We start from the raw sequence: 25,870 nt of genomic DNA, 5'->3' as shown, positions 1-25,870 counted from the left end.
ACTCTTTAAGGCAGCCCATTTCACTTTGGAGACAGCCCTAAATTTTAGGAAGTTCTACCTCATATTATATAGAAATCTACCTTCTTTTAATATCCAACCATTGGTCTCAGAAAGCCTTATCAACATCTTCAGGATGACTCCTAATGAGAAAATGGGGTTTGCTTTTCGTCAAAAAGCATGGGTTGCCTATATTTTTGAATGGAAATCAGGTAGATATTGTTTCTTGTCTTTCACAAACTTGTGCATGTGAAGATACAAAGAGTGTTTAGAACTATGAAAATGTTCTTGAAGCCTCATTATAAGGGATTGTTAAGAAGAATGGGTTGTCGTTTTCAAGATCGGCACTCTTCTGGTGATGCAGTGCAAAAAGTGAGTCATGGAAAAACTGAAGTTGAGAGTCACTGAGAGGGCAATAGAGAAGTTTCTTGTAGGCATGGGTGGGGAATAATATGTTAGACACTTTGCAAATAAAGAATTCCATAGAAGAAGCAGTGTATGTTATCAAAGATGTCAACAAAGAAATGTATGACCAGGAAAGAAAATGGGTTGGACATGAAGTGAGAATGAGAGATAATCAGCAGGAAGTCCACATGTTCTGTTGGTATCCATGCCATATAAAGAGAATGAAAGGAAGTTCTCCAGAACAATGGGTATCTGAAGCCTCTCCTCCACAAAGTGAATTTGTGGAAAGAAGTTATAAATTATGCAGAAATAGGGAGCATGAAGGGCAGCTAGGAGGCACAGTAGATAGAGCATCAGAACAGAAGTCAGCAAGACTCATCTTTCTGATTTCAAATATGGCCTGAGACACTTACTGTGTGACCTTGGGCAAGTGATTTAGCTCTGTTTGCCTCAATTTCCTCATCTGTAAAATAAGCTGGAGAAGGAAATGGCAAATCACTCCAGTACCTTTGCCAAGAAAACCCCAAATAGGGTTACAAAAAATAGGATTCTACTGAAATGACTGAACAACGAAACAAGTATGAAAGAGTTGTGATTTGCATCACTGCAAGGAATTCAAACATAGATGAAATCAAGGATCCATTGGAGTACTGGGGAACTGAGAATTATGTAGCTGTGAAATGTGCTGGCACAGCTAGGTCAAAGAAGCCATCTTTTATGTAACTACTTAAGGTCAACTAGGAATGGGAGGCAGGACTGGGTATTGGAAAGTGGATTAGATTTGGGGTGAAACCACCTGGGTTTACCACTTACTACGTGGGTGATGTGAGGCAAGTCATTTTTTAACCATTATTGACCTCAGTTTCCTCATCTATAAAAGGAGAAATTTGGGGTAGATGACCTTTAATTTTTCTACCTTTAAATCAATAAACATATTTTGAAAATAGTGGGTATATGGCAGTGACTTCTATATTGATAAGTTGACTGTTTATACTCAGATAAGTGTGACTTTTTTTTAGTTTTTTTTTTTTTTTTAAGATTTTCCCCTCAGGCAGATAGGATACATAAAAGGAAATAGTAGCAGATAAAACTGGGACTCTACCCTTCCTCCCTTTTCTGGCTACTCATGGGGCCAATCCTTTTCTGATGCTCATGGGAGCCTGATGACTTGTTCTACTTCCTAACCTGGGCCACTTCACCATGCTCAGTGGCATCCTAATCTTAGAGGTTTACCATATTAATGCCACTAGAGCTCAGAATTCCTGAACTCGAGAGATCTAGTACCTACTACCCTTCAGTAGCAGGGATTACAAACATATGTTAGACAGTTTTTGTTTTTTTCAATCGCCCTGAAATTTATTCTGTATGAGATAGGCAGTATAGTAAAGAAAAAAGGATATTGGACTAGGTGAATTAGTAAATCTGAGTTTTATTCCCTACTCTTCCACTACCCAAATATGTGACCATAGTGAAGTCACTTAACATTCTGAGGCCTCAGTTTCCTCATCTAAAAAATTAGATAAATAAAATCATTTATAAGAGTTTTCTGGCTTTGACATTCAGTGATTCTAAAATAAATTTGAATTAGTGAGATGAAATTTTTAAATTTAAAGTGAGATGAAAATTTAAAGATGAAATTAAATTTAAAAATTTATGGGTTTTGAAGCAATGGGAATTTATGCTAACATTTCAAAATAGGATCATACAGTACAGAGTTAGTTTTTTTAAGTTTTTACATAGTTCATACTCTGATGAAAAATTATCTTCATGTGTAAACATCATCCATAGTGCCTTTTATTCCTTCTTTTTACCAGCACTGACATTTGCCTTTGCAGTACTCCTGACTTTCTTCATTCTGTTCTTGCATTCCTTTCGCTGTTTTTTTGATGTGTTTTTCTTCTCATACAGGCCATGCCTTGCAAGTCTGTGCTTTGGTTCATTTTTCTTTGCATAGTCAAGGGAATCACAAAGCATTCCAAAGTCTGTTGCTTTGCCACCACCAAAATGGGTTCTGAATCTAAAGACAAGAATGACATCTGGAGTTGTCTTATACATCTTGGCCAGTTTTTCCTGAATTTCAATCTTGGGCACTGTGGCTTTTCCAGGATGAAGGACATCTATAACCATCTGTTTATGCTAAAGAAGTCTGTTTGTCATGAACTTCCTGGTTCTTATAGTTACAGTGTCATTCACGGTGGTGGCCCGCTCCTCGAGCAACAGAAGAGGGAAAGGGCCATGAAAGGCAACAGCCTAGTTTTATTTTTTTAAGTCCCATTGAAACATGACTAATATGCCCTCCCTTCTATCTCTCCCCTGCCTTCTCTTATCCCCTTCCCCTTCTATTTTCCTGTAGGACAAGACAGATTTATATACTTCATTGCCTGTATTTCTTATCAAAGGAATATTTCAATGTTGTTGTTTGTCCTTTAGTTTCAAAGAGATCCAATGATGTTATTGGGTGATGTCTTAACTTGTGCATCACAGGTTTATGTTTAAAGTGCTTTACAAAGTTAAAAGTGATTTATATATGCTAGTCATTATCATTGTGAAATAATTTTTCCAATTACATCTTTGCTTTAAGACAAAGGGGTTGCTAGATATTCCTCTACTTTCCCTGGAGACTTCCTATTCAGGTGCGGTTTTGCCTCTTCTTTCTCATAGTTCAAAAGTTACCTAGACTTAGAAAATATCAGATTTGGAAGATATCGTAGGTCTTGTATAGTCCAACCATTTAAGTTTACAGTTGAGGACCAGAGAGGTGAAGTCACTTGTCCAAGATTGTACATATATCCAATACCAGAAGCTAGTTTTCCTGAATTCCCTTGTAGTCCTATTTGGGTTATGAGGCCAAGGAGGGGAAGGCTGGGGAAAATGGGTGGACAGGAGCAAGAAGAATTGACTTCAGTTCAAGGATACTTCCCTGGAAAAACTACAAGTGTCTCTGAAGCATGGAGTTTCCATCACTTTGGGAAGGAATTGGCTGAGCAAGAAATTAATACCTTGAGCAAGTTGTCAGTGTATTTTCTCCTGAAGAAAAGAGAAATACTTTGTTTTAAAATTGCCTCAGAAAGGCCTGGCAGTACTAGCTCTGTGACAATATTAGAGTAATAACAGTGGATATTTACTTTGTGGCTTAAAGTTTATAAATACTTTCACACGCATTATCTCATTGGAGCTTCACAACAATTCTGTGAGGTAGATGCCACAGTATTATTACCATTTGAGAGATGGTGAAGGTCACAGAGGTCAAGTGAATTGTCCACAGTCACACAGCTTGTAAGTATATGAAGTATTGTTGAAATTGTCTTCTGTTTTTAATTTAGTATTTTATTTTCCCTCAGTTATATGTAAAAACAATTTTAACATTCATTTTTAAAACTTTGAATTAAAAATTCTTCCCCTTCCTCCTTCCCTAACCTCTCCTTCATTGAGAAGGCAAACAATTTGATATACGTTATATATGTATAGTCATGCAAAACACTTCCGTAATAGTTATGTTGTAAAAGACTAAAGTATTTCCCTCCATCCTATCCTCCTCCTTGTTTATTCTATTCTCTCTCTCATTTCACCCTCCTCAAAAGTGTTTTGCTTTTTACTACCCCTCCCTCAATCTGTCCTCCCTTCTATTACTCCCCTTCTTTTGTCCTCTTCCCCTCCACCTGTCTGTAGGGTAAGATGGATTTCTATACCCAATTGATTATGTATGTTATTCCCTCTTTGAGCCAATTCTGATGAAAATAAGGTTCACTCACTCCCCTTCACCTCCCCCCTCTTCCCCCCAAACTGTAAAAGCTTTTTTGTGCCTCTTTTATGTGAGATAATTTACCCCATTGTACCTCTTTCTTTTTTTCTCCCAGTACATTCCTCTCTCATCTCTTAATTTCATTTTTTTAAAGATATCATCCCTTCATATTTAACTCACATCTGTGCCCTCTGTCTATAAATATACTCCTTCTAACTATCCTAATAATGAGAAAAGTCTTATGAGTTACAAATATCATCTTTCCATGTATGAATGTAAACAGTTTATTTTTACTAAGTCCCTTATGATTTTTCTTTCCTGTTTACCTTTTTATGCTTCTCTTGAGTCTTATATTTGAAAATCAGATTTTCTATCTGGACTTTTCTCAAGAGTGCTTGAAATTCCTCTCTTGTTGAATGCCAATTTTTTCCCTGATGGATTATACTCAGTTTCGCTGGGTAGGGGATTCTTGGTTATAATCCTACCTCCTTTGCCCCTGCGAATATCATATCCCAAGCCCTCTGATCCTTTAATGTAGAAACTGCTAAATCTTGGGTTATCCTGACTGTGGATCCACAATACTTGGATTGTTTCTTTCTGTTTGCAATATTTTCTCCTTGACCTGGAAACTCTAGAATTTGGCTATAAGATTCCTGGGAGTTTTCATTATGGGATCTCTTTGAGGAGGAGAACGGTGGATTCTTTCAATTTCTATTTTATGCTCTGGTTCTAGAATATGAGGACAATTTTTTGTGATAATTTCTTGAAAGATGATGTCTAGGCTCTTTTCTTGACCATGGCTTTCAGGTAGTATAATAATTTTTAAATTAACTCTCCTGGATCTATTTTCCAGGTTAGTTGTTTTTCCAGTGAGATATTTCACATTATCTTCTATTTTTTCATTGTTTTGGTTTTGTTTTATTGTTTCTTGATTTCTCATAAAGTCATTAGCTTCCATTTACTCCATTCTAATTTTTAAGGAATTATTTTCTTCAGTGAGTTTTTTGACATCCTTTTCCATCTGTCCAGTTCTGCTTTTTAAGGCATTCTTCTCCTCACTGGCTTTTTGGACCTCTTTTACCATTTGTCCTAGTCTGTTTTTTAAGGTGTTATTTTCTTCAGTATTTTTTTGGGTCTCCTTTAGCAAGCTGTTGACTTGTTTTTCATTATTTTCTTGCATCAGTCTCATTTCTCTTCCCTATTTTTCCTCTACTTCTCTTACTTGCTTTTCAAAAATCCTTTTTGAGCCTTTCATGGCCTGAGACCAATTCATATCTTTCTTGGAGGCTTTGGATGTAGGAGCTTGTTGAGGGCCAGCTCTAAAGAGTCTGATCTGGGTTTAAGATCCAGGACAGAGTTTGACTCTTGCCCAGTCTTAACCCACAGGGCTCAGTTATTTAGAAAGCAGGGCTCTCCAAATCTCCCCCTGCAAGGGAGGTTTTCTGAGACATTCCTTCTCACTCTTTGAACCTTAGATTTACATACTACTCCTCTATGCACGTGGTGCCAAGGTGCATGGGAAAGCCTTGGAAAATACAACCCAACCTAGAAACCCTGATAACAAGGAAATGTATGTTGTTACGTCCTCAGCAGATGTTTTGGGGAGTGTCTCACGGGGAGGACTCTTTGAAGTTAGGCTAGATTTTTTCTATATATGCTGTACCCTCAGATGAATAAACTGAGTCAGTCTTTACTGATCCTCCTGGCCCACGTCTTTCTTTATTTCGCGCTTTTCCATTCAGTGCACTATTTGATTGCTGGCAACAGGAGCTTTGACTTGTTGTCTTCTTCTGAGAATGTGTTTTGATCTTCCCTGTCACCAAAGTAAGTTTTTATAGTCAGAGTTTTTTCCATTGTTTGCTCATTTCCCCAGCCTATTACGTGACCATTTAACTCTTTGTTAAGGTAGGGCTCTGCTTCCAGAGTGGAGAGCAAACTGTCCCAAGGTTCAGGGGTTTTGTGCAGCTGTTTTCAGAGATATTTCTAGGAACCTGTAAGTTTTCAGTTCTTTCAAGGTAGGTGTTTACTCCTCTCCTGGCCTGTGCTCTGGTCTGTGAGTGACCATAAATACTCTTTTCTGCCCTGAAGAGGGTTCCCCCTGCACTGCTGCCACAAGTTCTGCTAATGCTAGTGCTCCTCCTTGCCCTGGGATTGCCACCCAGGACTGCAACCTGGATCCAAGTATGGGCAAAGCACCAGAGTCCTGCTTCAGTGTTAGCACAAAGATCACTGAAATCTCCTTCTGACCTTGTTCAACCCCCTTACCATCTGTGGGCTGAGAACTCCAGAAGCAACTGCTGCTGCTACCGATTCAGTCACTCCCAAGGTTTCCTGGTGCTGGGGCTGTGCTGGTGTGGCTCACCCTGAACTGGACTCCACTCTCACCCAGGTCCCACAGACCTTTCCTGCTCCCCTTTGAAGTTGTCTTTGGCATCTGTGGGCTGAGAGGTCTGGAAACTGCCACTGCTGCCAGTGATTCAGTCATCTCGAAGCCCACTCCAGGTTTGCTGGGACCTTCACTGGACTGAGCTCCTCTCTTACCCTGGTGCAAGAGCCCTTTCCTGTCGACCTTCCAGGTTGTCTTATGCTGGAAATTTGTTTCACTCTGTCTTTTTGTGGGTTCTGCTGCTCTACAATTTGTTTAGAGTAATTTTTAAAAGATATTTGGAGGGGCTTGGGGGAGAGCTCAGGTGAGTCTCTGACTTTACTCTGCCTTCCCTGCTCTGTCCCTTGAACCTAAGTCTTCTTGACTCCAAGTCAAGCAATCTATACACTGCACACTGTTGCCTCCTTTCTGTATATCATCTTCATTTAACCTGTTAAGAATGGTTCTCCAGAGAAGAGTGAGAGTTGGGATAGCAGTAGAATGATGCAAGAGGAGACAGGGGATTTGCAACAATCAATCAACTAAATAAAAGAAATCATTAAGTATCTATTCTGTACCAGGCACTATAGTGGGGAAAGAGAGCATTAGACTGTAAGCAATATACTAGTAACATTCAAGGTAAATACTTCATGGTACAATGCTCTCTGGTTTTGCAGAAGAATGTGTTGGATAAGAAGGTGCTTTGCAAGGGAATTTATACAAACAGAGAAGACTAAGAGGCATTCCCCAATACATAGTGGTCAAAATATATGGATAGTCAGTAAGAAAAGTAATTGATCAAGCTCCATTGAAATGCTCAGTAATAAAATGCTCAACAATAAACAATAACTAATAATAACTTATAAGAATGCAAATTAAATCTAGGTTTTACTTTTTATTCTACTCCATCAAATTGTCAATGATGAGGAAAAAGTGGAAACTGCCTCTATTGGAGGCACTAATACACTAATGCTCTGTTGTTAAAGTAAAGGACTTAGTCCAGCCATTCTGAAAAACAATTTTAAATTATGTGAGAAAAGTCCCAAAACTGTGATCTTACTTTTTGTTTTTCAGTCATTTTTGAGTTGTCTCTGGCTCTTTGGGACCCCTTCTGGGGTTTTCTTGGCAAACATACTAGAGTGGTTTGCCATTTCCTTCTCCAGCTCATTTTACAGATAAGGAAACTGAGGTAAACAAGGTTAAGTGACTTGCCCAGGGTCACACAGCTAGTAAGTGTCGGAGGCCAAATTTGAACTCAGGAAGATAAGTATTTCTGACTCTCATTCTATCCACTATGCCACCTAGCTGCCCATGTGGTTTTTACTAGTGGACTCATATTCTAAAGAGATCAAAGACAGAAATAAAGCTTCCAGACATACAAAAATATTTATAGTAGCACTTTTTGTGGTAGCAAAAAAAGAGCAAAGGAAGGGAATACTCATCAATTTAGGAATGGTTAAGCAAAAATAACAGTTAAACAATGTAAGAAACAATAAATACAAGAGATTCAGATGCAAGGTGGGGAGGCAGTGATCAGGAGAGACCTTGAGACCATAAACAAGTTGATGAGTCTGTCTTTTGTAAAAGGATACCTTTTAAGGAGATAGACATGTGCTCTAGCACCTAACTTAAAGAATACAAAGAACCCCTCTGATTGGTTCACAGTGACTGGGGCTGTCTCCAAGATGTTTGGTGACTGAGATTTGGGGGGCAGGCAGACTCTTGTAAGAAAATTTGCCCTTTTCCAACAACTCTATGAAAGTGTGTTGTGAAAAAGCTCAATGCTCTTTTAAAAAAATCTTTCCTGGGATTTTACTCTCTTATACTTCTCACTGGAATTCAACAAGAGAGAGAAGTGGAAAATGAAAGCTGTAGAATGCAAACAGACTGAGAGGGGGAGATCCTGACCATTTTCTTCTATCTTCAGGAGTCCCTGAATTAAATATTTGGACATTGGCCTCTTAGATTGAGAAACTTCCATAAATAACATTCACTTTGGAGAAGAAAGAATACTACTAATGTGGCTTCCAAAATGGAGCCTCATCATGAAAGTCCTGGGAGATACGGACCTTGCCATCACTCCTTATTTCTGTAGGTTGTTTAGATGGTGCAGATGGGAGATGAATGGGGAAGGTTTGTAAGCATCCCTCAAAGTTTCTGTACTTTTTAGGGGGAGTCAATTGGGCTATCTGAGTGCTTTGATTTGTTCTTGGGCTCCTTTGAATAATTTGCATTCTACGAATTTTCTGCTGCAAGTGAAATAAATGCCATCCAATACCTATACTGAGTACCTACATGGGGCTTAGAGACTCTATTACCTACACTTGAAGAAACCTAGAATAAACCTAAACTTTATTCAAAGAACCAAAGGGAGGAACTGATCCTTTGAATTTGATTGAACCTGGACTGTGTTAGCTGTTGGTGGAGGGGGGGCGGGAGAAGGGCTGGATCACACAAAGAAACATGTGAAGATTTAAATAAGTCAATAGATAATGAATTAAGCAGATCCAGGAGGACAATATGCACAATAAGAATAAGCAAAAACAACATTAAATGACATTCGAGCTCAGACAGCAGATGTGCAAACACATCTCCCTCCTTTTGGTAGATGTCGGAGCCTAAAGGAGCAGAATCTTGTGTAAGCTATCATAAGTGGTCATTTTATTGGCTGGTTTGGCTTGACTATTTTTCTCTGTTACAAGGGAGAGTTCCTTGTGGGCTGGAGATAAGCTGGGAAATGATTGCATTATGAGAACCAAAAGGAATAAAAGAAAACTTTAAAAAATAGATCTATTGCCCATGGGGAATGTCACCCCATGAAGGCTCAGCTATAGCACTGAACCTCTGCTTCTTTCTTTATTAAAGATAGTCATTCCTAGTAACAATTTTAACTATTTCATACTACCTCCAACCACTTCATTTTATATCCACTGCAGGATTCATCATTTTTAGTAACTCCGACATTTTAGGCAGCATAGGTTGTTAGTGGAAGAAGACTCCTAAACTATTATTATTTTTCCCTAAGTGAGAGTTCTCTGAGCCGCCAACCTTCCTGCCAAACTTAATGATTCTATCACCTTGAAAACAAGTTAAAAGTGCAGGAACATAAGCAGGGTGTCACTCGGAGATAAATGTCATGTATCATTGGAGTTCTTAGTTTTTCATTTTTCCTCCAAAACAGAAATCCAACAGGGAATTATTTGAATCATTACCTTCCTACTCTACCTCCTACACATCAAATTCTGCCCACTTGCACACACTGTTAAAGAGTCTCTTTTTCACCTTACTGTCATAGAAGGGTGTTAGTTTTGCACTCAGTTTTAAAGGTCTCTAAATGTGTCCATTAAAGGAAAGTCCTGTTTGAGAGACTTCAGTTACACTTTCTATTTCATATAGGAGTCTTTGAGAGACTTCAGGTATACTTCCTATTTCACATAGGAGTCTTAATGAGGCACCCATCTCTGGATTACAATACTCCATCCTTCTCCCCAGTGATCCAATGATTAATTGGTACTATTTTAATTGGGCAGCTAGGTTGTACAGTGGATAGAGTTCTGGCCCTGAAGTCAGGAGAAATCTAATGAGAGAGAAGACCTTGTGTATTCTCAAAAGAGCATAGGATTGAAGGAGCATGTTCCTGAATGCTTTAGGAGATAAATAAGAATTATTAAAGCAGAATTTAAGGTATACACAGGAGAAAATAACTGGCAGAATAAAAAAAGGAACCTTAATCCACAGATGTGAGTCTCTACAAAGAAGCAAAAGAGAGAACAACTGATTGGAAATACAAATATACTAAAGTGAAGGATAGTCTGAAGAAGAGAATACAAATGTAATAGATTAAAAGAATGCATTATCTCTATATAAACAAAACATTTGAACTCAAAGACAGCATGCATAGAGACATTTTAAGGATTATAAGTTTCCCAGAAGAGCAAAACAATTCATAAACTTTGAACACCATAATGTAAGAAACAATATGTGAAAACTACCCAGAACTTCTGAACACAGAGAATTGAGCACCAATCAAAAGAATCCACAGAGCTCCCCTAAAACAAAACAAAAAAAATCTATATTTCAAACTCTAATACAGATAATGTTTAAATTGAGCAATGCCAACGACAAGCAACATAGGAGTTGCATGCTATGGGATGCTAGGTGGCTCAGAGGACAGAGTCCTGGGCCTGGAGCCAGGAAGACCTGAGCTCAAATGTGGCCTTAGACACTTGCTATCTCTGTTGCCCTAGCAAAACAATTGGGCTCTGTCTGCCTCAGTTTCCTCAATTGTAAAAAACCCCCAACAACCCTGTAAAATAATAATAGCAGCTGACTCTGAGGGTTGTTGTGGGAATTAAGAGATAATATTTGTTATGTGCGTAGCACGGTGCCTGGCACGTAGTAGGTACTAAATAAATACTTGCTCCCTCCCTTCTTCTCCCCTGCCAATGGGTAGAAACTGCAAGGCTTGCTAAAAGTATAATGAGATTATACTACTTCAGGAGGTAGTGAGTTTCCCCATCGCTGGAGGTTTTAAAGTAGAGGTTGTATGGCCACCAGTGAGTTATGTTGCAGAGGGGATTTTGTGTATGTGCGTACATGTGTGTGTGTGTGTGTGTGTGTGTGTGTGTGTGTGTGTGTAGTTACCCCTTCAACATTGCGGGAATTAGGGGCACAGTGCCCTCTGAAAAATCTATGTAAATTTTTTGGCTCTTTCTTCATATCAGAGAAGAAGTGTGAATTATTATGGTATTAAAAGATAAAATATGTTGATATTATACAATGCCATACATATTTTTATGCATTTCTGAGTTTCTAAACGTTTTTAATTAATTAATTAATTTTTAGTTTTCAACATTCACTTCCACAAGATTGAGTTCCAAATTTTCTCTCCATCTCTCCTTTCCCCCACACCAAGATGGTGTACATTCTGAATATCCCTTCCCCCAATTTGCCTTCCCTTTTATTACCCCTCCCCCATTTCTTATCCTTTCCCCTCCTATTTTCCTATAGGGCAGGGTAGATTTCTACATCTCTTTGCCTGTAATTCTTATTTCCCAGTTGCATGTGAAAACAAGAGTTTCTAAACTTTTTCTGTGTCACCTTCTGGCCTTTAAGTGTCTTCTGCAGCTTCTGCAAAACTCCCCAAAATTCCCATTTAATTTCTTATGCTGACCCATGATATTTCAAAATTGCAATGGGGAAAGTCATGATATGGAAGGGATAACTGTATATATACATACAAATATACATACACACATACATATCTGTATGTATATATATATACATACATACATATCTGTATGTATGTATATATATACATATCTGTATGTATGTATATATATATATATGGATTTTATATAGATATATATTTAGGGGGTGGATTACATGTGTAGAAGAGAAAATTGTGCGTAGGAACAAAGAGAGTTGATTAGACACAATGACAAGAAAGATGAATTGTACAGAAGGGAGAGAGAAGATTATGAGTGGAGAATAGAGTATTATGTATAGAGAGGAGAGATGATTACATATGGGCTTGAGAGATTCTGTGTGGGAAAAGGATGATTATGATAGGGGAAGAAATGATGTTGGTAGAAAGGAAATTAGGTAGGTGGTATTAAAGAGAAGATTTTGTTGAATGTGAGAGATGATTGTGTAGGGGAAAAGAGAGGAAACTGTAGGGAGAAGAGGAAGAGAGAGAGAGAGAGAGATAGATTAACACAGACAATTTAAAGGTGGTAATATCCAAAAGTAGAACTAGCAATAAAATCTCAGATGTTGAAATACTAAGATACAAAATATGGGTAATTAGGAAGCTGAAGTAGAGATCTTTTGGAAAGAGTTCAATTTTACCTCATAGGTACCACTGAGACTTTATGGGTTGTGCTAGGACTCATGTTCACAATATGATTAGAGGAGAACACACCTTATTCAGGGAAAATAATGAGGATCCATAAAGTTCCACACTTTAGATATTGGTGTTATGGACAGAGAGCTGGTCTTGGAGTCAGGGAGATCTTCCTCTGATACATACTGTGTGAGCTTAGATTATTTACTTAACCTTTTCAATGCTTCTGATAATTCTCTAAAAGAGTAAATTGTAGAACAGTTACATATCTGCATGCATAAAGTGAGTTTCATCATCTAGAATGTCCTATACTAATTAAATCACAGGTCCACCCCCCCCCCAAAAGTCCTCCATTTAGATTAAGAGAGCAGCTAGATGGCACAGTAGGTAGAGTGCCTGGAATCAGGAAGATCATCTTCCTGAGTTCAAATCCAGACTCAGACACTTCCTAGTTGTGTGATCCAGAGCAAGTTATTTAACCCTGTTTGCCTCAGTTTCCTCATCTGCAAAATGAGCTGGAGAAGGAAATGACAAACTACTACAGTATCTTTGCCCAGAAAACCCCAAATGGGATCACAAACAGTCTGACATGACTGAAAAATTACCAACAATTAGACTAAAGTTGTACAGGTACATGGGGGGAGAGTTAAAACTAGGTGGTAGTTTGGATTAAAAAAGATCTTGGGGTTTTAGTGGACTGCAAGCTCAATTGGAGTAAAAGGTGTGTTTTGGCGGCCAAAGAAAATCTAACCCAGTCTTAATAGAAGCCTGGTGTCCAGAACAAGACAGCTATATCATTCCAAGATCTTAAGACATCTAGAGTAGCACATTCATTTCTGGGTATCATATTTTTTAAGGAGGACATTGAAAAACTGAAGCATATGTAAAAACCAGTCCTTGAAAAGACAGTGAAAGACCTGGAGACAGTGTCATACAAGGACCAAAGGAAGTAGCAATATTTAGCTCAGAGAAAAGAAAGCTTATTCTGTAGGGGAAATGATAGTTATCTGAGAGAATTTGATAGGCTGCGATAGGAAAAAAGGATTGGATTTGTTCACGTGGGCCCCATACGGCAGAACTAAGAACCATGGGATAGAAGTTTTGCAGGCAGATTTAGGCTGGAATTATGGAAGAATTTCTAATTAAGCATTATGGAGGCAGCTAGGTGGTACTCCAGATAGAGCCCTAGACTTGGAGTCCAGAAGTCCTGAGTTCAGGTCTGTCCTTAAACACTTCCTGGCTGTGTGACCCTGAACAAGTTATTAAATTTTTGTCTGCCTCAGTTTCCTCATCTACAAAATGGAGATAAGAGTTTCTACCTCTCTGGGTTATTGTAAATGTAAAATGAGACAGATTTATAAAGTGCTTAGTACAATGCCTGGCACATAGCAGGCACTTAAAAATGCTGGTTAAAAAAATTTCAAAGCTACCGATTGACAATTTCTTATCAGAAAATACTATTGGTTGTTGTGTTTGTCCTTTGTTCTCAAAGAGGACCATGCCATCAGGGAGATGATGATATGACTTACAATTGACTGATTTGAGTGAGAGAGGGCTGTGCAAGGTCACCAGCCTCACTTTCTCCCTCTTGGTGAGGGAAAGATCACGACTTATGGAGAGGACTTGAGGCAAAAGGAGGGAATTAAACAAGGATCATGTATCTCCTCCTTTAACTGAATATCACAGACTTCATAACAGTAAGCACTTAACCAGATATTTGAACTGATGTGAATTGAGCTGAATTGAAAGAAGGAGGTAGGTGGGAAAGAAGATGCTGAGATTTGGCTATAGTTTTAAATTATTCTGGCTATAGGAAAAGTGGAAAGCACACAAACAAAATCCCCAAAATTCAGCTAGCAGGAAAATTGTGATAACCAAGTTCAAACCAAGTTCAAGGCAAGGTTGTTGTTCATCTGTCTCTATTGATGAAAAAACTGGGGCAGTTGACAATGGCCAAATAAATATTCTTTGAGTCATGTAGTACATTGAGTCAGGATGGAGGCCAAAAGTTCTGGCCTAAAATTCCCAACTTTGGAGGAATTGTCACCATTTTATCATTTGTTGACTTAAGAGAGTAACTGCCTCATCTCTACCTGGACCCTCAATAAGCACTCAAAAGTGAAATAGAAGCACATATTCACACTACAAATATAAATGAAGTTAATTACATTTTGAGAACTTTTAAAGAATTCATCAGCACTTCAATTCAATTTAAATAGTATTTATTAAATGCTTATTATAAGTTCCATATTAGGCTAAGGGAGCTACAAATATAAATAAGATATAGTCCTTATATTTCTGATATTTATAATTTGGAAGGCATAGAGGGGCAAAGACTGCTTTAGAAAGAGTTAGAATAACTCAATTAAAATCTTGGCACCGTAACTACTAGGGCAGCTGGGATGGCTGGCACAGAGGATAGAGGGCTGGCTGGCCTCAGATACTTACTAGCTGTGTGACCCTGGATGAATTACTTAACCCTTTTAAATCTCAATATCCTTACCCATAAAATGTGACTGGAGAAGGAAATGGCAAACCACTCCAGTATCTTTGCTAAGAAAACCCCAAATGGGGTCACAAAGAGTCAGACATGAATGAAATGATGAACACTAAAACCACAATTACCCCATGTGTGGCTTTGGGTAAGTCATTTAAACCTTGGGACCTCAGGTTCCTCAATGAGGGATTAAACTGAATGACCTCTGAGGTCCCTTCCTTTATATCCCTCATCCTATGGATCTTTCTCTATACAAACTTTGGCTGAAATAAACACACACAAACATAACCCGTGCCTCTTTGTGGCACAGTTCAACTTGTCCCATTAGTTCAAGATCTCTGGGAATTAGCAACAGCATAAAACTTTTGACAGAGTTGAATTAATTTCAGTGGAGTCCTTCACATAAATCTGAGCCTAAAAACAATTATTTCCACTCAGATACATTGTCATAAGCATTCCTATTCATAATTCAAGCATCTGCACTCTCATTAGCCTCCCAATTCTTTTTTGGTGGGATGCTATAAATTTAGCCTTTCAGAAAATAATGAAACTTTATTGACTAAAGATAGAGGAGTCTTTTAATTTCCATAAATTATATGGCTGTTCTGGAATTTTAAAAAGGTAAAAGATAGCCAAGGCCATTCCTAAAATCTTAATGAGCAATATATGGCAGGGAGGCGTGGAATTCTGAGGAGACAGTTTGGGTGAAAATCAGAAGTTATGCAGTCTCAAGATTCAATAATATCTTTTATTCAGAAGTTTAAATATTTTAAATCAGCCATCCCTGCCTCTCCCCAGTAAGGCTGCCTGGTCAATGAAAAATTGTTGGAACTCTCTAGGAGATCTGCCTAGCACATAATGATAATTAAATATTCGTAAGATGAATATTTATCACTTATTATCATAATTGGATTCTTGGCTTCAGTTCTTTTAGTAAATTGATTACTTAATTTTGTCCCATGGATGCTGTATTACCTCCACAGGTAGGAAAAAATAGCAGAAAAACTGAAAAATTCATGTCAACCTCCAGGATCAAATGCAAAATGCTCCCAACTTTCAAACCCTTTATATTTTAGCCCCCTCTTACCTTTCCAGTCTCCATATGCCTTACCCCACAACATGTACTCTTTGATTCTCATGGCTATTCCATGAACTAGGCCCACTCTCCGGTTCCAGACATTCTCTCTGGCTGTCCTCCTTGGCTGGAATGGCTTTCCCTCCTCATCTCTGCCCACTGATTTCCCTGACTTCCTTTAAGCTCCAGCTAAAATTCCATCTTCTATAGGAAACTTTTCCCAATTATTCTTTATTCTAGTGCTTCCTAATTATCATGTATACAGCTTATTTGTATATATTTGATTGCTTGTTGTCTCCCCTATCAACCACAGACTGCTTGCCTCTTTTTGTATCCCCAGAACTTAGCATAATGCTTGGTATATGGTAAGCACTTAGAAAATGTTAATGGACTGACATCAAGAATTTATGAAGGACTTACTATATACCACGTGCTGTGCTAAGCATTGGGAATACAAATATATGTGAAAAAAAGATATGCACCTAGTCCCTAATAGGATAAAAAATAGTAGGTCAGTGACACAATTTCTATGAAAACACTTATTAAGAACGTAACCCAGGACAGCTAGGTGGTACAATGGATAGGGCTCTGGCCTTGGAGTCAGGAGGACCTGAGTTCAAATCTGACCTCAGACACTTGACACTTACTAGCTGTGTGATCTTGGGCAAGTTACTTAACCCCAATTGCCTAAGCAAAAAAACCCAAACAAACAAAAAAGGAAAAAAAAAAAGAATGTAAACTAGGTTTCAAAACCTGGGTATTATTCATGGTGCTGTTTAGACCTGATTCTGACCTGGTGGACAGAAAGAAGTCTTGGTGCTTGACTTTGGAGAGAAGAGACTGTCTTCATTCCTTCTTCAAGAGAGATATACACAGTTCCACACACTCTTCTACAAATCTAAGAAGATCAAAGAGATAGTTCCTTCTTTTGAAAGCTCCCTTGCCAACTCCCACCCCTTGGTAGACCATTAGCATGGAGTCATCAATCTCTCTACCGAATTAGAAGTCATGGCTAAGCAGCAGTTTTGCAAGACACTCAGGCTCAAAACCTGGTTGTTGTAACCAGGTTATAAAATTTCTATCTATCTATCTATGTATATTTTATGTACTACTAAGTGGAAAAATTAAAAATAACAACCAGGTTATAACAACAATAAATAATAATAACAATAGTCAAAAATCCAAAGATATCTGTCTGTCATCTCCACATATTGAATATCTGCAGGGATGAAGATCACAATTGCTTCATGTTTGCTCATTGCAAAAGCTTATCTTTTCAACACTCACATTTTACTAGTGTTATCATATGACTGTAAGACAGAGAACTTCACTGAAGATCTAAAGCTGTGAGAGGAATGGAAAGGCACATAGTAGGCACAAACAGGCTTCGACATATAACAAAAGAAGGAACTTTTGTGACACTGCTCTTTCCTGGTTCTCCTCCTCCCAGAGGAATCTTGAAGCAGATGGGTAGCACTGTAGAAAGAATTATCTTACCTTTCCTGTTAATTATCTCCTATTTATTTTGTACGTAGTTTGTTTGCATATATTGATTTGCTTGTTGTCTACCCCATTATGTTGTAAGCTCCTTGAAAACAGGGATTATCTTTTGCCTCTTTGTATCTCCAGTGCTTAGCACAGTGCCTGGGATATCATAGGGATTTGATAAAGACTTACAGATTGATTGAATATCAAGCATCTGAAAGACTTATCTTGTTTTGGGAATTTCTCTTCAACTTGGACTCTATTCTGGATCTCCTCTGGGCCTGGGGTTGACAGCTTTGTAAATACATATTTTCTAACTTATGCTATTTAATATTAATGATTCAATTAATTCAATTCCACAAGCACCTCTTATGTACTTGGAACTTTTCTAGGCCCTGGGGATACAAAGTCTTAAAAAAGTAAACTAAATAGTCCCTGTCCTCAAAAAGCTTATATTCTACAAGGAAGAAGAACATGCACAGTAAACATACACAAAATATATACAGAGTAAATGAAAAGTAATTTTGGGGTTGTGGAAGCACTAAGAACTGGTGAGATCAAGAAAGGTTTTCCATAGGAGCTAGTTCCTGATCTGAGTTTTCAAGGAAGGGTAGAGATTCTACAAAAACAAAAACATCTAATATTTATACTGTACTTTGAAGTTTGCAAAGCATTTGACAAATCATATCTTATTTATCCTCACAACAATCCTGGGAGGCAGGTGCTATTATTATCTCTATTTCACAGATGAGGAAACTGAGGCAGACAGGGATTAAATAATTTGCCCAAGGTCACATAGCTAGTAAGTGTTTGAGGCTGGATTTGAATGCAAGTTTTCTGAACTCTAGATCTAGCAGGAAGGAATCTTTTTAGATATGGAGAGTAGTCTGTTTGAAGGCATGGAGATGGGACATGAAATGCTTTAAATGCCAGCGTGATTTGTAGTTTATCCTAGAATCTTCTTGAGCTAGGGAGTAACATAGTCAAACTTGTACTTCAGGAATATCAGTCTGAAAGTTCTGTGGATTACAGATTAAAGAGAGGAGAGACTATAGGCAGGGAATACAATTAGAAGGGAATTATGAAGTATGGTAGTGTCTGTGTGAGTGAAAAGAAGGAGTGGATGTGAGAGATGTATGAAAATAGAAAAAAACCGGTACTTGGAAATTGATTGGATTTGGGGGTGAAGAAGTTGAGGAAAAGTGAAAAGTAAAGCTGAATCTAAGACTCTGAACCCAATTGACTAGAAGAATGGTGTTGTCCTTGATAGAGATATGGAAATTAAAAAAAAAAAAGGTGGGTTGAGTTCAGAGATGATGGGATAATGACTTCCACTTTTAGATATGGTGAATTTGGATGCTCATGGAACATCCAGGTAGTATCCCAAAACAATTAGTTATGTAAGGGGCAGCCAGGTGGCACCATGGATAGAGTACCGGCCCTGGATTCAGGAGGACCTGAGTTCAAATCCGGCCTCAGATACATGACACTTACTAGCTTTGTGACGCTGGGCAAGTCACTTAACCCCATTGCCTAGCCAAAACAAAACAAAACAAAAAACAAAAAAACCCCTAATTAGTTATTTAAGATTGTGACTCAGATAAGAAATGAGGACTGTTTATTTTGAACTAGATTTGGGACTCATATCTGTAGAGATGATACTTGAACATATAGGAACTGATAAGCTGATATGATCACTACAGAAGAGTATAGAGGATAGAAGAAAGACCATGACATGGTCCTGAGGTGCTCCCATACAAAAGGAGTAAAATGATTCAGGAAAGGATTTTGAGAAGGAGCCATAGGGCGAGTAAAAGAAGCAACAGAAGAGTTGAGTGTCATAAAAACTAGAGAGGAATGCTCAAGAGAAAGTCAAAAGTCACAAAGAAGATAAGGCAGACTGAGTGAAGCACTATTGGATTTGTAAGTTAGAAGCTCTTTGGCAATTCTGGAGAGAACAGTTGAGTTTGGGGGTGTAAAACCAGATCTCAAGAGTTCTGAGGAGTGAGTGAGAGGAATAGACAAGAAGACCATGGAAAATAATTTCATCTAGGAGTTGACCCATGAAATGGAAGAAAGTGAGAAGGGATATTCCAGCAAAGTGAAAAGTTTGTTTTGTTTTTCCAAAGATGGGCAAAACCTAGACATATCTTCTAGAACGGAAGTGATTAAAGTGATTAAAGATAATGAAGAGAAAGGAGATAATCAAAGGGATAATACAGAGGGGGCATATGGTATCAAGGTTGGACTTGGCAAGAAGTTGCATTTTTTTTTCTTTCAAGATTGGATCATAGATTATAGGTTCATGGATCAAGAATTGGAAGAGACTTCTAAAACCATCCAATTCAGCCCCTTCATTTTATAGAGAAAGACCAAATCAGATAAATAGTAAATTACAAAGCAGCTATTACTTGTCTCGTTTTACAAATGGGACAGTGAGGCATAAAGAGATTCCTTAATTTCGGGTCATTAAGAGCAGCAAAGTCAAGACTAGAATTAAAATATCCTATCTTTTTCCACTGCATGATTTTTGAGTGTGTTATTAATACCTTTAATATGGAAGAACCAAGCTCCCTGAATCACTCTTTTCCTCTGAATGTTGTGAATTCCCAGACACGTATTAGAAATGTAACAGTTCCTAGGCCAAGCCCTCATTTTACATTGAAGGAAACTTAAGGCCTAGAGAAATTAAGTGGCATACCGAAGGGTACCTGCTTAGTAAGTGGAAAAGTTAGAAACTGGACTTAATTCCTAATCCAGACTCTTTCACATAAACTCAGAGTTGCCTCCAAATTCATTTTTATATATATGTAAAAATGCACTTCAAAGTAAAATATACTAAATTGGACTATCAACTCTTTTAAATAGTCCACACCAAGGATCCTTGTGATCTAGCACTTAAAAACTGACTTACCATATAGGTCAGTAAGTGAATATGCAAATAAATATACCTTGTCTTTGAGAAACCCAACATTTAAAAACTTCAAATTTATAAAACAGATACAGTATTCACTTAAGAATTCGAGACATGTTGCAGTTCTTTTCAGCAAGCACTCCACCGATGCATTCAATTATTTGTTTACAGATCATTGATTTGGAGAGGCAGGGAGGAGGCTGACAGCTAAATTTTTAGGAGCCACTATAAGATGAAGTTGAATTAGGAAGAAATAAAAAGAACATCTCTGTGATTATAATTTCCACCAACGGGAAATTGACTCAGCTTGTGAAAATATGATTTATCTTCAGTTTTTAGGAACACTTTTATGTCATAAAGGCATGCTAACCTTCATGTTACCATCGTAGACCAAATTCAACATAATGATATTTATAATTTTTGCCTTATCTATCTCGAAAGCTCAAAATGTATAGATTTCATGGTACCATACCATGACATCTGTCCTGATTAAAAATGATGCTAAAACACTGAAATAACGAATTTCCTCCTAGTAGGGAATAGGGGATGCTCTTGAGACGATCCGAGGTATAAATGTGGAGACAAGAGGATAATATCTGAGGGAAGACTTCTGTTTCCTCATCAAAAGATAGAAGAATAGGAGTAGCTTGCAGTGAGAAGGTTTGGAATTGATGTTGTGGGAACTGTGATAAAGAGTCAGTTAGTTAGGAAAGGGTTAGGATTTCTGTGCAGCAGAGAGGGACTGGTGGGGATTAGATTTGTACTCTCTGCTTCATCTTCTCCAATATGGAGTGCCATGCATACATCTCTATGTTTTATGTTTCTCTTGATATTAACGGTCAGAGAATCGTCAAACATGATGACATGAAGCAAGACCTTTGCTGTCATATCATTTTGTTGTTGTTCAGTTGTTTCAGTCTTGCCAGACTCTTCATGACCCTCTTTGTGGTTTTTTTAGTAAAGATATTGGATTGGTTTGCCATTTCCTTCTCTAGTTCATTTTACAGATGAAGAAACTAAGGCAAACAGGGTGAAGCAACGTGCCTAGGGTCACATAGCTAGTAATTATCCATGCCTGGTATTCTATCCAATGTGCCACCCAGTTGTCCCTTCACCCCATATCATTTTGTATAGTTTCCTAACTGGTCTCCTTGGCCCAAGTCTTTCACTTTTCCAATCTATTCTCTGAAGATGCAGCTTTCAAATTTATATTCTTCACGTGCAAGCCTGACCATGTCACTCTACTGTTCTAGGAGATTCCTCTTGTCTATAGGATAAAATACCAACTCCTTTGTTTGGCATTTAAAGCCTTTCACAAGGTGAGTCTGGCTTACATTTCCAGGCTTATTGTTTTTCTTTATTTCAAAACCCTGTGTTCTAGCCAAAGTGACCTCTTTCTTGTTCCCTGTATGTAACTTTTCATTTCTCATTTCTATACCTTCACAAGAGCCATCTCCCATGCTTGATGTGAAGTCACTCCCTCCTCTCCCATACCATAGCATGTCAATTTCCTTTAAGGCTTGACTCAGATGACACCTCCCAAATAAGGCCTGAAGTGTGGCAGCCAGGTGGTGAAGTGGTTAGAGTGCTGGGCCTAGAGTCAGGAAGACTCATCTTCCCGAGTTCAAATATGGCCTCAGATACTTACTAGCTCTGTGATCCTGGGCAAGTCATGTAACCCTGTTTGCCTCAGTGTCCTCATCTATAAAATGAGCAGGAGCATGAAAGGGGAAACCGATCCAGTATCTTTGCCAAGAATGGGATCACAAAGAGTCAAAACGACTGAAAAAGACTGAACAGAAGCAACAAAATAACATATAGACTTCAGGTTTGCAAAATATCTTATACATATTATCACATTTTATCCTCATGACAACCTTGCTATTATTATTCCCATTTTACAGAAGAGGAAACTGAGGCACATCAAGATTGAGTGACTTGCCCAGGGTCTCACAGTTGTGTCTGAGACCAGATTTGAACTCACCTCTTCCTGACTCCAAGTCTAGCAGTCTAATTACTATGCCTCCAGTATTCATGATATACAGGTATATAGATTTATAGGTAATTACAAATAAGACTGTGGGCAACTTCCTCCAGAACCACATTTGCCACATTTTTCATCATCCTCTCCTGTTGTCCCCTATTTCCACCAGGGCATTTAGGTCACTTAAGTATCAAAGTATATTTTGCTTTAATTTGGAGGGCCTTACAGAGTTCTTCATAGAATTCCCTAGATCTTATTATCTGCAACAGACATTTGTGCATAAGCTGAGATTATTTTCATGTTGGTCTTTTTCTTTTCTTTTCTTTCTTTTTTTTTTTTGTATAAATACCTAACCTGAGGATTGCAATATAAAATGAACAATTGTCCTATAAAATGATGTTTCTTGTTGCCTTTGGACAAATGATAAAGCTAATCCTCTGAACTCCTTAATTTATTACTCCAAGGAGAACCTGTGAGCTGTCTTTCAACTTAGCTGCAGTTTCCTTCTGTCTTTTGACTAGATTTATGATGAGAATGTCAAGATTGATGCAATTCCAATCAGCCTCCATGGTCAATGGACAGGGATTCCGTCCTTGTTTATTTAGAGTACTGCCAGCTAAGGTAACATATATACTCTATGTAATGTATATACATTTGGATCTAACATATGAGACTATGTGATTCAAATATTCTCTGGCCCTAGTTTGCAGAAGAAGATCACAAAGAAAGGAGGGCCAATTTTTCATTTTTCTTTGTTTCATCGAGCCAAGTGGCCAGGCTACTAGTGCTGACACACCTCTCTATACTTAGGTTGGCTGCTATAGTAGTAGGTCACAGGGGTTGTATTCAAGGCCTTTGCAGCATGGAGAAACCAGCTAGAGCTTACGCTCCTCTGGCATAACCTCCAAAACCCCAGGGTTACCTCCGTGCCATATTGATGCATTTGATGAAGCTTTTGTTACAGTTCTTCCCCCTTTCTCTGATTCTATCATATTAACTACATCCCTGATTTGTGCTTCTTCTGTCCAATATGCTCCCACTCAGAGCCCTGGGAAATTCTTTTAGTAGAATCCCAGAATATGTCAACATTGTGGAAAGAGATGACAGGAGTCAGAGTGACTTGGTTTGTAAGTTACTTCTCGGGCATAAATATGACATTTTTGGCAGAGTTACACAATAAGTAATTCTAAGGCAGGGGCTCTTAAGCTAGAATTCAAAGGTTCCATGAATATGGGTGAAAATGATTTACATATTTTCTTTAGCTTACCTCTAACTGAAATTTAGCATTTTCTTCAATTATTAAAAAAAACCAAACATTATTTTGCAAATGGGTCCAAAGACTGCCAAAGAAGTCCATGACACACAGAAAAGGTTAAAAACTCTTGCAATACATGTAATTTCTGTTTTATTTAATTTTTTTTTTGTCTAGACCTCTGATTTCATCAATGTCGGCACCTCTCTGGTAGGGAAACTCCCTCTACCAGGCAGATCAACAGCTGCTCTGGAACTTGCTGCCTTAGAGAATTAGCCTTGGCACTGAGAAGTTAAGTGATTTGTCTAGGGACACACAACCAGCATGTGTTAGAAGCAAGACTTGGACCCAGGCCACCTTGACACTGGACCAACTCTATCCACTACACTGTGCAGCCTTCCTCCTACTATACTATTACGCACTGAACAATTACACTGTAACTTTGTTTTGTTTTTGTTGTTGTTTTGTTTTTTTTGGGGGGAGGCAATTGGGAGTAAGTAACTTTCCCATGGTCATACAGCTAGTAAGTGTCTGAAGCCAGATTTGAACTCAGGTCCTCCTGACTTCAGGGCCAGTGCTCTGTCTGCTGTGTCACCTAGCTGCCCCCAATTGCATTGTAACTTAAAGGGGATCCTCAATAATTTTAAGTAGATGGTAAATAAAAATATAAAGAAAAATTGGTAAAAGGATGTCACTAGATAAAAATAATTATGATTTTAATAAAAACAATAAGTGGTTTTTATATAGTGCTTTAAGATTTACAAAGCACTTTACATATATTAACTCATTTAATTTTTACAACCATCCTGTAAGGTACGTACTATTACTGTACCCATTTTACGGGGAAACTTAGGCACAGAGAGGTTAAATGACTTGCCCAAGGTTACTCAGTTAGGGAAATGTGTAAAGTAGAATTTAAGCTCAGGTCTTCCTAATTACAAGTTCTGCTCACTATCTAGTATGCTACCTTTTTTATAGACATTTTTAATATATACTGAAAAGTAGTTTGATTGTATGACAAATTAACTGACAAAATAACAATTAAATAAAACATTAATTATGCATCAAAAAAGAATTTGAAGTTACAGTCAATTTTCAGTTTTTCATATTCATGGGAGGTAGAAATCATATGGCTCAATGCATTAATTCTAGAAGAAATAAAAATTATTTTCACTGGCAGTTAAGAAATAAATCATGAAAGGAATATGCTTTTCATTTTAGTATATTTCACTTATATATAAAGATTAGTACCAACGTGAGGTAGCAGCATGGTGTCATAGAACAACTATTCAGTTTGGAGCCAGGGTACCTGGCTTCAAATCTTGGCTCTGCTGTTTACTACCTTGCGTAACTTTGAGCAAATGACTGGACCTCTGTTGGCCTCAGTTTCCTCAACTGTGAAATGAGGAGGCGGCATTAGATGACCTTGAAGTTTCCTTTCAACTTTAGATCCCATTTTGGTTTCGTGCCCCACCATTACTTTTCTCAACAGCACTGGGGGCAGATGAGTAGATGATGAGCAAAGAAAAATGGAGACACACAAAAAGAAGATGTAAGAAAGGAAGGAAAAATGAGAAAATATTCTCATTTTTCTTCCTCAGCCTTTACTCCACACAGTCTAAAACTGCCAAGGAGATGAAAATCATTCTGAGCACATGCACAGTGGTAGTTCCCCAATGCCTCTTTGGTGGTTTCTCATTTTACTTCATCCTCCTCACACTTCAGGGGGTTCAAAATAAAATTAGCAAAACCAAAAAGTTTTTCAGGCTAATTAAACTCAGAAAAGGAAGATTCCAGAGCAGGAACTGTTATTTTGTTAAATTTGTTATTTTGTGTGTCTTGGGCAGTCTGGTGGACCCTCCTCAGAATAATGTTTTGAGCTGAATAAAATAAAATGCAAAGGATTACGAAGGAAATCAATTATTTTGAAATATAGTTATCAAATAATCAAATATCAAATATCAGAAAATATTTTTAAAAATCAAACACATTCACAGACTTAAGTTCAAATTTTTTTGCTCTAGAGTAAAGTGAGATTGGGCTAGCTAGAAGATGGCAGGCCCCCCAAAGGCCCTCTGGATCTTCAGATCTCTCAGGGTAATCTGTACAAAGGCCATATGGCAAGGAGCACTAGTGGATTTCTGATGAAGTAATGGGAGATTTAATGATAAGGAACAGAGTGCACGTACCCAAGTGTCAAAGTCCCTACCCTGTGCATAACTGTGACTGGAATTTGCTTTGGCATAAGCTACCAAGGTAGGTAAATTAAACAAATATCATGTTTAACTTTATTTAATAGTATGTACTAA

The 25,870-nt window shown here is 38.0% G+C and overlaps 1 pseudogene; it reads right to left on the bottom strand.

Annotated features, from left to right (window-relative positions):
* Positions 1–2,196: 2,196 nt before the first annotated feature.
* On the bottom strand, positions 2,197–2,589 carry LOC110217862 (small ribosomal subunit protein eS24 pseudogene; annotated as a pseudogene).
* Between the last annotated feature and the right edge of the window lie 23,281 nt (positions 2,590–25,870).

This window comes from Phascolarctos cinereus, unplaced genomic scaffold (assembly GCF_003287225.1).
Source record: "Phascolarctos cinereus isolate Bilbo 61053 unplaced genomic scaffold, phaCin_HiC Scaffold_5;HRSCAF=322, whole genome shotgun sequence".
NCBI classification, from domain to species: domain Eukaryota; kingdom Metazoa; phylum Chordata; class Mammalia; order Diprotodontia; family Phascolarctidae; genus Phascolarctos; species Phascolarctos cinereus.
The sequence above is the reverse complement of the archived record's forward strand: the minus strand, read 5'-3'. Positions and strand labels throughout refer to the sequence as shown.